Source organism: Mastomys coucha, unplaced genomic scaffold, assembly GCF_008632895.1.
Source record: "Mastomys coucha isolate ucsf_1 unplaced genomic scaffold, UCSF_Mcou_1 pScaffold9, whole genome shotgun sequence".
Lineage (NCBI taxonomy): Eukaryota > Metazoa > Chordata > Mammalia > Rodentia > Muridae > Mastomys > Mastomys coucha.
Genome location: NW_022196915.1, coordinates 55739745 through 55751056, shown reverse-complemented (window position 1 = coordinate 55751056; position 11312 = coordinate 55739745). Strand labels below are relative to the sequence as shown.

At 36.8% G+C, this 11312-nt stretch overlaps 1 long non-coding RNA gene across 1 annotated transcript in view; it reads left to right on the top strand.

The window, feature by feature from the left end:
* The window catches only part of LOC116084826, a 60486-nt gene that overhangs the window by 36560 nt on the left and 12614 nt on the right, over positions 1–11312 (top strand). The window contains exon 2 of the long non-coding RNA XR_004116275.1: positions 5517–5606. This is a non-coding gene — a long non-coding RNA (uncharacterized LOC116084826). The remainder of the gene's footprint in view (positions 1–5516; positions 5607–11312) is intronic.

Sequence of the window (11312 nt, the reverse complement as noted above, 5' to 3'; positions counted from 1 at the left end):
TATGATAGGATGCATGGGCCTTTTGAGGCCTGTTTTGTGATCAATTATATGGTCGATTTTGGAGAAGTTACCGTGAAGTGTTGAGAAGTTACATTCTTTTGTTTTAGAATAAAATGTTCTATAGATATCAGCTAAATCCATTTGGTTCATAACTTCTGTTAGTTTTACTGTTTATTTTCTGTTTCCACGATCTATTCATTGCTGAGAGTGGGGTGTTGAAGTCTCCCACTATTTTTGTGTGGGGTGCAATGTGTGCTTTGAGCTTTAGCAAAGTTTCTTTTATGAATGTGGGTGTTCCTGCATTTGGAGCATAGATATTCAGAATTGAGAGTTCATCTTGGTAGGTTTTACCTTTGATGAGTATGAAGTGTCCCTCCTTATCTTTTTTTTTGATAACTTTAGGTTGAAAGTCGATTTTATTTGATATTAGAATGGCTACTCCAGCTTGTTTCTTGGGACCTTTGCTTGGAAAATTGTTTTCCAGCCTTTTATTCTGAGGTAGTGTCTGTCTTTGTCACTGTGGTGGGTTTTCTGTATGCAGCAAAATGTTGGGTCCTGTTTGCATATCTAGTCTGTTAGTCTATGTCTTTTTACTGGGGAATTGAATCCATTGATACTAAGAGATACTAAGGAAAAGTGATTGTTGCTTCCTGTTATTTTTGTTGTTAGAGATGGGGGTATGTTTATGTGGCTACCTTCTTTTTGGTTTGTTAAAAATGATTACTTTCTTGCTATTTCTAGGGTGTAGTTTTCCTCCTTGTGTTGGAGTTTTATTTTTATTATCCTTTGAAGGGCTGGATTTGTGGAAAGATATTGTGTAAATTCGGTTTTGTCATGGAATATCTTGGTTTCTCCATCTATGGTAATTGAGAGTTTTGCTGGGTACAGTAGCCTTGGCTGGCATTTGTGCTCTCTTAGGATCTGTATGACATCTGCCCAGGATCATCTGGCTTTCATAGTCTCTGGTGAGAAGTCTGGTGTAATTCTGATAGGTCTGCCTTACTTGACCTTTTTCCTTTACTGCTTTTAATATTCTTTGCTTCATGCACTTGGTGTTTTGATTATTATGTGATGGGAGGAATTTCTTTTCTGGTCCAACCTATTTGGAGTTCTGTAGGCTTCTTGTATGTTCATGTGCATCTCTTTCTTTAGGTTAGGGAAGTTTTCTTCTATAATTTTGTTGAAGATATTTACTAGCCCTTTACATTGTGAATCTTCACTCTCTTCTATATCGATTATTTAGATTTGGTCTTCTCATTGTGTCCTGGATTTCCTGGATGTTTTGGGTTAGGAGCTTTTTACATTTTACATTTTCTTTGACTATCGTGTCAATGTTTTCTGTAGTATCTTCTGCACCTGAGATTCTCTCTTTTATCTCTTGTATTCTGTTGGTGATGCTTGAATCTCTGACTCCTGATCTCTTCCTGAGGTTTTCTATCTCCAGAGTTGTTTCCCTTTGTGATTTCTTTATTGTTTCTACTTCCATTTTTAGATCCTGGATGGTTTTGTTCAGTTCTTTCATCTGCTTGCTTGTGCTTTCCTGTAATTTTTAAGTGATATAAGTGATTTTTTTCATTTCCTCTTTAAGGGCTTCTAGCTGTTTACTTGTGTTCTCCTGTATTTCTTTAAGGGAGTTATTTATGTCCTTCTTAAAGTCCTCTACCTGCATCATGGGGTGTGATTTTAAATCTAAATCTTGCTTTTTCAGTGGGTTGGGGTATCCAGGACTTGCTGTTGTGGGAGAACTAGGTTCTGATGATATCATGTAGCCTTGGTTTCTGTTGGTAAGGTTCTTGTGCTTGCCTTTTGCCCTCTGGTTATCTCTGATGTCAGTTGGTCTTGCTGTCTCTGGCTTGAGCTTGTCCCTCCTGTGGGCCTATAAGCCTGTGTCAGCACTCCTGGGAGATCAGCTCTCCCCTGGCAGGACTAGGTGATAATAAACAAATTATACTAGCACTTTGTAAGAACATAAAATGTTGTTACTGATAATTGTCTTGTACAACTTGCAAATTCTAAATATTTTTCTTTTTATGCTATCATCTTTCAGGGACTACTCTTATTCTTAATTTTTGAGGATATTAAATATAAAATATCTTTTCATCCTGGGTATGTTATTTAAACACATGAAAAATGCACTATTCAAAGAACACATGGATGCCTCTGTTCTTGAAGTTTTGTATCCAGTGGTAGGCATGAGAATGTGACTTAAGCCTGTGTTCTTCCAGTTCCAGGAAACTACCCTTTTATAACACCTGACTTGAGTCTCAGAGTTTGAGGGAATTGTCTTTAATTGTTATGGAGACTTAAGGGTACTGTACTAGAGACATGGGTGAGCAGGAAAGTTATGAGTGGTGGCTGTGTTTATGTAACTGTCAAAACATCTTTACCTCATCCACCCCTTTGGGTTGGCAGATGGTATGGATGCAGTAGATCCCAGCTGATGATGTCATTTCCCAGTAGTACGTACTATCCATTTCTTGTTTCTTTTCATTTTAAATTCTGGTTCTGGAGTCTTGCACAGATGAGTGTAATATTTTCAACACTTGCGTATAACAGCTGAAGAGCACTTTGCAATTTTAAACAGGACTACTCTTCAGTTTATATGTATGTGGCTCTAGACGTAATACCAATGAATATGATATTAGCTATTCATTAGCAATTGAATGGACATTGAATTGGAAATAATCTTTGTTTCTATCCAATGCTTAGTCAGATATAATTGAAGGAAAAGTTAAATAAAATTTGGCCTTTTGATAATTTAAATTACAACTTACAAATTTGACATTTAATTTAAAAAAAAATTGGAAGGAATAATTTTTGAATCATATAGAAATAATCATTTTAGTTTTGAAATCTATCTTATTTGATGAAATCACAGTATAATTTTTACAATCTATTTTACATGTATGAGTGTTTTATCTTCATGTATGTGTACCATGAACATGCAGTACCAGTGGGGCCAGGAAAAGGTATTGAATCCCTAAAACTGGAATTACAGGTGGTCGTAGTCTATTATGTGGGCTCTGGGAAGCACACTCGGGTTTGCTGCAAGAGCAGCAAGTACTCTGAACTGTTGAGCCATGTCTTCAGTCCCTACATTATTCATTTAAAAATGTTGATACATTTATTTCTCATTTTAAAACCCCCATCACTGTCAGTATTCTAAAAAACACAAAATTCCCAACTATTATTAAAGTGATTTTGCTGAAATGAAGGGAAGAAATAAGAAAATTTCTAGAGTAAATAAAGTCATAACTATAAAAATTGTAGGACTTTATTACAGATGTAAACATGGGTAGCTCAATTCTAGGAGACAGGATAATGGCAATAGCAGTTATATTTAGCCACTGTTGACTGCATAATATCAAATCCTAGTTTTACTTACAGTTTTCAATTTTTAATCATGGGATTATATTCATCAAGATGAGAGGAAGGTCCAATTTGAACAGCTTGTTAGTGTGATTCACAGCTTTTAAACATTTCAGCACACATTAGATCGTCGTCATAGTGTCAGGTTCACAAGTAAAACTGGAAGCTGCTGGGATTAATATCCATGCCTTTGATTACTTTCCCATCTTTCTTTCCCTTTACCCTAAATTGGAGCAGGGAGTCAGATTGCATAGCTATGACATAGGGTTTCTGTCCTCACAATCCAGTGCTGGGGTAGAAGATAGCAAGGAATCCTGCACACTGCAGCACATCGGTGAAGCAGAACATTCCAGTGCCCTCAAGAAGGGAATGGTAAAACGATGAGCTCCCTGATGAGGAGGACTTGTAGAGGTAACTTTTATCTTTCATAAAGCTGATTCCCTTGTAGATCACGAGGTGTTTTGGAAAAAGTGAAGCATGTGTTAGGCTTGGAGGATAAGAAGTAAGCACTGTTTGTCCTGAGAAAGCATAGAAACTTTTAGTTTAGGAATGCAGCTGCAAGTAGGGTGTACTTATGCCCCACAGGAAAGTTTATCAATTATAGTCCATTTGTTACACATTTTATTTTTGCCTTTGATCTTAGAGTCTATGTTTCCATATATCTGTATGTGTGTACATGTGTAGGTATATATATATATGACAGTTAAGAGAAAAGAGAAAAATAAAGAACAGAAGAGAACAGAAGAGAGACATTGTTTCTGGATGAATTGGAAGGTGTATTGGAGAAAGAGGTGTAATGCAGTGGAAAAGTAGGGAGGGCCTCAACTGATGCATGAGCCTGGGAAAAACATGATTCTCAGGTTACATCTCGAGCATGTGGAAAAGAGAGAATGAGGATGACGTTGGAAAAAGGAGATTTAATAGGTGATTGTGAATTATTATAATTGGTTCCGATCAAGAAAAACAAAGAGGATGATTAAGATGGTGTCCACTTATGAGAAGTCTGAGTTTTAATATCTGGAAAGCTCTGCAGCAAGCAGGAAGCAGGGTCACTACCCACATCACAGCCAGGCTCTTGCTCTAAAGATGTTTTTTAAGAGCCAATTTTCTGAGTGTCTTTGCTTAGCTATAAAGAAAGCAAAGAGGCAGGAAGGGTGAGGGCCAGGAAAATTTGAGATGATTTTCCCCTTGTTATGTAATGAAACTTAAAAAAAAATGAGATAAGACCATCAGTCAATCAGTTTCTCTGATTCTGGGCCAAGTCAAAATGTCCTCAGTTCTGTTTGCTCATTTCTAAAGCAAACTCTAATCTGCTTAGCTTCTCCTTTTGGAAGAACATTTATACTCATAAGGAAATTCAGCACCTGTCAAAAATTGTCTTGTGAAGTTGAGATGGTAAGATTTTATCAAAATGAATACTTTAAGTTCAGGTGGTAGTGGTTCAGGCTTTTAATCCCATTGCTTGGGAGGCAGAGGCAGGTGACTCTGTGAGTTCTAGGACAGTGGGGTCTACATAATGAGTTCCAGGACAGCCAGGACTTTGCAGGGAGACTCTAACCAAACCAAACCAAACCAAACCAAACAAACCGAACCGAACCAAACCAAACCAAACCAAACCAAACCAAACCAAACCAAACAAACAAAAAAACAAAGCAAAATCAAACAAAACATTTTAAAGGTTCATGAAATTTTTATCTCCAGTAACATCTCCTAGCCCTAATAAAGTTGTTGGGAATGTTTACAGAGGAAGAAGTAGTCCCAAATTCTCTTTCTTTATACAATGCAGTGCAGCCTTGGACTGACCCTGTTAATGAAGGCATCAGACAACACACACCTACCCCTCTCTGCCTTGTGAGATTTAGGCATCCCTGTATCCCAGGATCTAACTCAGCTTTCTTTCCAGATGTGCCATTCTGGCTGACTTCCTCTGCTCATCTGTTACCTTCCACTCAGCCCCTGTTATCTGAGATCCACGTATTTACCTGTTCAATTCTACCAAGCATACATGATGCTAACAAAAAGACTCACTTGTGCCCCACAGGAAAGTTGATCAATTATAGTCCATTTGTTCCACATTTTATTTTTGCCTTTGATCTTAGAGTCTGTGTTTCTGTATTCTATAGGTTATCATCCCGATTCTTTTACAGATGTTGTTGAAGTCAGAAGTCAACTTTGGGCATTCTTCCTTCTGCCACTCAGCTGCCAGGGATTGAACTCAGACTAGGAGTTTTGTAAAGGTAAGTGCCTTTTCCTGATGAGCCATCTTGTTGGCCCACATTTTAACAAATCTGCACACATGAAGTTTCTTTTTTTGTGCTATAAACTTATATGTGTTTTTGACAAATAGTGTTATTTATCATTGTAGTATCAGGTAGAATAACTTTGTCACCCTAATAAAAACCCTCCTGTTTTTCCTCCCTATTTAGACTTTCCTCTTTACTCTGAACCTTCTGAAGTTGTCACACTCTGGTTTTAAACCACCTTTATGTTTTATCTTTTATGAAATGTCATATGGTTAGTATTTCAAGATTTTTTTTTTGTTTATTTTACTTAAAATTATGAGTTTATGTACGCATCGGGTATATATGATTGAAGTACCACAGCTGCCAGAAGAGGGCACCATATGAGTTAAAAATGGTTGTGAACCACCTGGCATGAGTGCTGGGAAATGAACTCTGCTCCTCTGTAAGACCAGTACAGGCTTTTAACTGCAGGGCTGTCTTTCCTGCCCTAGACTGTCATGTAGCTGGAATCGTGCAGCAATAAGTCTTCAATCACCTGGAAGCAACATTTGTCAGATGGACAACTTTCTATTCATTTTTTTCTTTGCTGTTTGAAATCACTCTATGTTTTTTAATATTTAATATTTAATATATTTGCATGTTTGCATATGCATATATGTGCACCACATGAGTTCAGTACCCATCAAGCCCTGAAAAGGGCATTAGATTCTTTAAATTGAAGTCACAGACAGTTGTGAGCTGCTGTGTGGGTGCTGGGAATCAAACCAGGGTCTTCTTGAAGAACGACTGCTGAGCCATTTCTCCCAAACCCCGCGATCATTCTTTTCATGTTACTATTTTTTTTTGGAGGGGGTTGGTTTGGCTTTTGAAGACAAAATTTCTCTGTGTAACTCTGACTGTTCTGGAACTCACTCTGTAGACCGTGCTAGTCTCGAACTCAGAGATTCTCCTGCCTCTGCTTCCCAAGTGCTGGGACTAAAGGTGTGCGCCACCACCGCGCAGCTTCTTTTCATGTTCTCGTCAGGATCTTTTGAAGATACGGTTGTGTCTGTCTCTTAATTAGTGGAGGTGACTCAGTGATGACCCAGAAAGGCCAATGTAGCATTACAGTCTCCCTGGAGGGGACAGGCTTTGGCACAAGATGCACAGATGAAGAAGTGAGGATATTCATTGTCTATTGGGGGATCTCATGGGGACAATAAGAAAGCATAGGCTATGGTCTTTTTTGAGGTTCATGAGAAGACATTGCAGGGCAGGCAGGGTAAAAAGCCCGGGTTGGCAGGCTCTGAGGCAGAGAAGTTGTTCTAGGTGTGTGGTTTCTGTCTCTGAGCTGATGTAAGGAAATACTGGCTGATGGGGAAGAATTGGATGAAGGAAGAAAGCAATTGTAAGTTGGTTTTAGACTCTCCAATCAGTTTATTCTTTGGGGGGGGTGGATTACCTAGCTCTTGGAAGGATAGTCTGTCCTCTCCACCAAGACCCTCTCAAAGATGCAAGAATATAAAATAAATAATTTAAAAAACACATCTGGGGACCAGTAGTATGGCTCAGTGGGTGAAGGTACTTGCTGTCAAGCCTGAGGAATTTGTTCCTCAGTTCCATTTGGTTGGAGATATAGGTGCTGGCTAGGAATTTGAGTTAGGAGCTACTGGTAGGCTGTGGCACAGGCAGCTTTTAAAACTCTGTTCCAGATAGAGAGTGGCAGGGGGATGGATGAGGCTTGGCCTCTTCAGGCTGTGGGATCTGGCCTCTTCAGAGTGTACACAGTTTTAAAGGGCAGCTTGTGTTCTAATATAGGATGTAAAGGATCGCTGCCTAAATACTATTGCTTTCAGTCATTGAACCCAGGATGTATAAAGAGTGTTTGACCAGTGATTAGGTATTGCCAGGTGTTCCAGACACTGTTTCTTTCTCTATAACCTTTATGTGTTAATTCATTATTATTTTTTCTTGTATGTGCATGTCGATCTCTGGGCAGATGCATTGTACCATGTATTTATGTACATACAGAGGCTAGCAGACAACACAGTTTTTATTCTTCAGACACCCTCCTCCTTGGTTTTGTTTTGTTTTGTTTTCTTTTGCTAGACTTTCTTGTTTACCTGGGACTTTCCAAGGCTTGTCTACCTGTCCAGAAACAAGTCAGCTACTTGACAGTTTTTATTGTGTCCATTGTCTTGAGCAGGGAACTGCCTGACAAGGAACAACTGGCTGGATTGTGATCTTGGTAGCTCCACTGGCTTGAATTCTGTGGTCTCCGTGGCCACTGTGAGGAAACTCAGCTGTTAGGAGCATGTGAGAAAGATTTCTACTTAAATGACAACATTGGAAGCTTTGCTTTAGTCAAGACTGCTCCAGACAAGCTGCCCATAGTCCAAGAGGCTTCAATTTCAGTAGAACAGATCAAGAAAACTTAAATTTGCAGTGTCTACAAAAACTTAAGATAGTTGATATTTTTATTGTTGTTTTGATTTTTGTAAGGGTTAAGGTTCTTGTAGTTCAGATTGGCCTCAAACTAGTCATGTAGGCTGAGGATGAGTTTGATCCTGATCCTTCTGCCTCCATCTCCCAAGTGCTGGGATGACAGACATGCAACCCCATACAAGACGCCATTTTGAATTTTTATATGTTTGTGTCCCTCATTCTCAATTATGTTTCTTGCAGGAGGCACATAAAACTACTTAAAAGTTCATTAAGGTTCTTATTTAATTACAACTATTCTTCATTCCCTTTCCTCCTTTAGAAGATATTCTATCTATCTGTATGTATGAGCATGTGTGTGCATGCATATGTGAGCACACGCACATGGGTGTATGCACGTGTGTGTGTTTGTGTGTATGTGTGTGTGTGTGTGTGTGTGTGCATTCATGTGCTTATGGTTGTTGGCAGGCATGTGCATGGTGCACACATGGAGGTCAGAGGACAATTCTGTGTCCAGTCCTCATTGGCCAGTAAGCTTCTAAGAATAAGCTTTCATCTTGCAGTGTGGAGTTACAGGTGTGCATTGCTGAGCACAACTTTTTATATGGGTTCTCAGGACCCAAACTTGGGTCCTCGTGTTTGCCATATAAGTGCTTCACTGACTGAGCTATTTCTCCAGCTCCCTTTTCATTTCAGCCTTTTTTTGGATTGAGAGTTTCTAGTTTTTGTTTTGTTGCTTTTTTGTTTTTTGAGACAGTTTCTCTGTGGAGCTCTTTTCTCTGTGGAGTCTGGCTGTTCTGAACCAAGCTGGCCTCAAACTTTATGATTCACCTGCCTCTGCCTCCCAGGTGCTGGGATTAAAGGTGTGTGGCACCACAGCCTTTATTTATTTATTTATTTATTTATTTATTTAATGATGTGCTCTTATTTTGTTAATCTATGGCTGTGATCTGTTGCTTCTGAGTGCTTGTTTTTGGGTTTATAGTAAGCATCTATGACTTCTTCTTGTCTACATTCAACTATGTTTAACCATACATTTTGTATATAGATATTATACATAACCATTTAACTCATTTCTTTGAGCTTTTGTGATATTGTTATGAGGCCCATTGCTTTTACAAAAATTATCAAACAATAATTGTATTTTTAAATAGTATACAGTGTGATAATTATGTATTTGTTTTAAACCCACAGTACATCTCCATAATTTCTAAAGCCAAAGGAACACTTACATAGCCAATTATCTTGAAATTTAATGGAATGGTTAAAAGTTATATTTATGCATATAATGCTCATTTTGGTGGGGTTTATTCCTCTATATAGATCTACATCTCTGTTTTTCCTCTTTAATGCTGAAACTATTTATTTTAGTATTTCTGTATATGAATCTTTTAATGGTGAATTATTTCCATATTGAAGTGTTGCCTTGTTGTGAATAAGGCAATCACAAATGTAAATTTTTTGTTTGAAAGAAATTTTTTTTTGATGGATGTAGAATTCCATGTGGAATTTGTCTTCCAGTTCCTTCATAATCATCAGCATTGGTCCATTTTCTTGATGGTTGTGTTTCCAAGAAGATATATGCTAATACCTTCTTATTTTAGAAGACTTCTAATTTACAAAAAATTAAGAGTAGTAAGTTTCCACTTGACCCACACTTACCTTTTCCTATTATTAACATATAATACTATGTTACTATGGTACTTTTGTCACTGTTAATGAACAGATAGATTTTATGAAGATAGCTTTTTAGTAAAGCCTATTTTTATTCATATTTTCTGAGTTTAAAAATTATTGAAAATTATATATGTAATTTATATAACTATAACACTATAACACTATGACTAACACTATAACTAACATTATACTCTATAACAACTGTAACTGTAACAACTGTAACTATAACAATAACAATCGTAACTACAACAACTGTAACTATAACAATAACAATCGTAACTACAACAACTCTGACTGTAACTATAACAACTGTAACTATAACAACTATAATTATAACTATAATATATAACTATATATAACTACATAACTATAACTATACAACTATAACTATAACTATAACTATAACTATATATATATATGTATGCACATGATTTCTCCATTCTCTGTGGATCTCAGGGACTAAAGTCAGGTTGTCATCCTGATACAGTCATCTTGTTCGTCCTTCCTTATCTTTTACTGATTGTTTTTACTGTTGTAGGGTCGCATCCAGAATAATGCAGTAAGCTCATCCATTATGCCTATTTGGGTTTCTCTTGAATTTGATAAATTTTCAGATTTTTGTTGCTGTCATTTCTGATGACATTAATTTCAGGACGTTAGCTCTCACCAAGTGTTTGGCAGAATGTTTCTCTTTAGGCATTTGAGATTTGTATGACATTTTTCTGTGGCTGAACAGGAGCTTTATTTTTGTGAGATGACCACAAGGTTAAAGTGCCTTTTTAAATCATGTTACATATACAGTTAAATATCCTTTATCTGAAATACCTGGAACTAGAAGTGTCTCAAATTTCAAGCATCTTCAGAGTTGGGAATATTTGATGTATATAGTGAGACATTTTGGTGATGAGAGTCAAGTCAAGCCTAATTGTGAAATTCATTTATGTTTCATATATAAATATTCTGAATATCACAAAGAATATTTTGTTATTATCATCATCATTATTTTTAGATGTAAGGATTTGTCAATCTTAGTGATGTTTCTCAAAGAACCAACACTTTGTTTCGTTTATTCTTTGCATTATGTTTTGTTTCAATTTTATTAATTTCAGTCTCAACTTTGACTATTTCTTGGCATCTACTCCTCTTAGGTATGATTCCTTCATTTTATTCTGGAGCTTTCTGATGTGCTGTTAAGTTGTTTTAAAGGTAGACACTTAGTGCTATGGAATTTTCCTCTTACTGTGCCTTCATTGTGTGTCATAACTTTGGATATGTTTTGCATTCATTAAATTCTAGAAAGATTTTAATTTCTTTTTTTTTTTTACAGATGAAAATGATGTTTATTGCATATTCAGAAAGAAATTTAAATAGGGAGTTTAGAAAGACCATTTCTATAGATACTCATTACCAGTTTTCACATTCATATAATCCTATGAAAGTTGGCTTACCATTAAACTTCTACTTAGAGAACCAGGGATTTACTCACCTAGAACATTTCACAGTCAAATTATTATTAATACTGTACCTTTTCAAGCTCTTCTCAATTGTGCCTTAACAAAGGTCTATATGAAATAAAAATATGATAATGATAATATGCTTAAA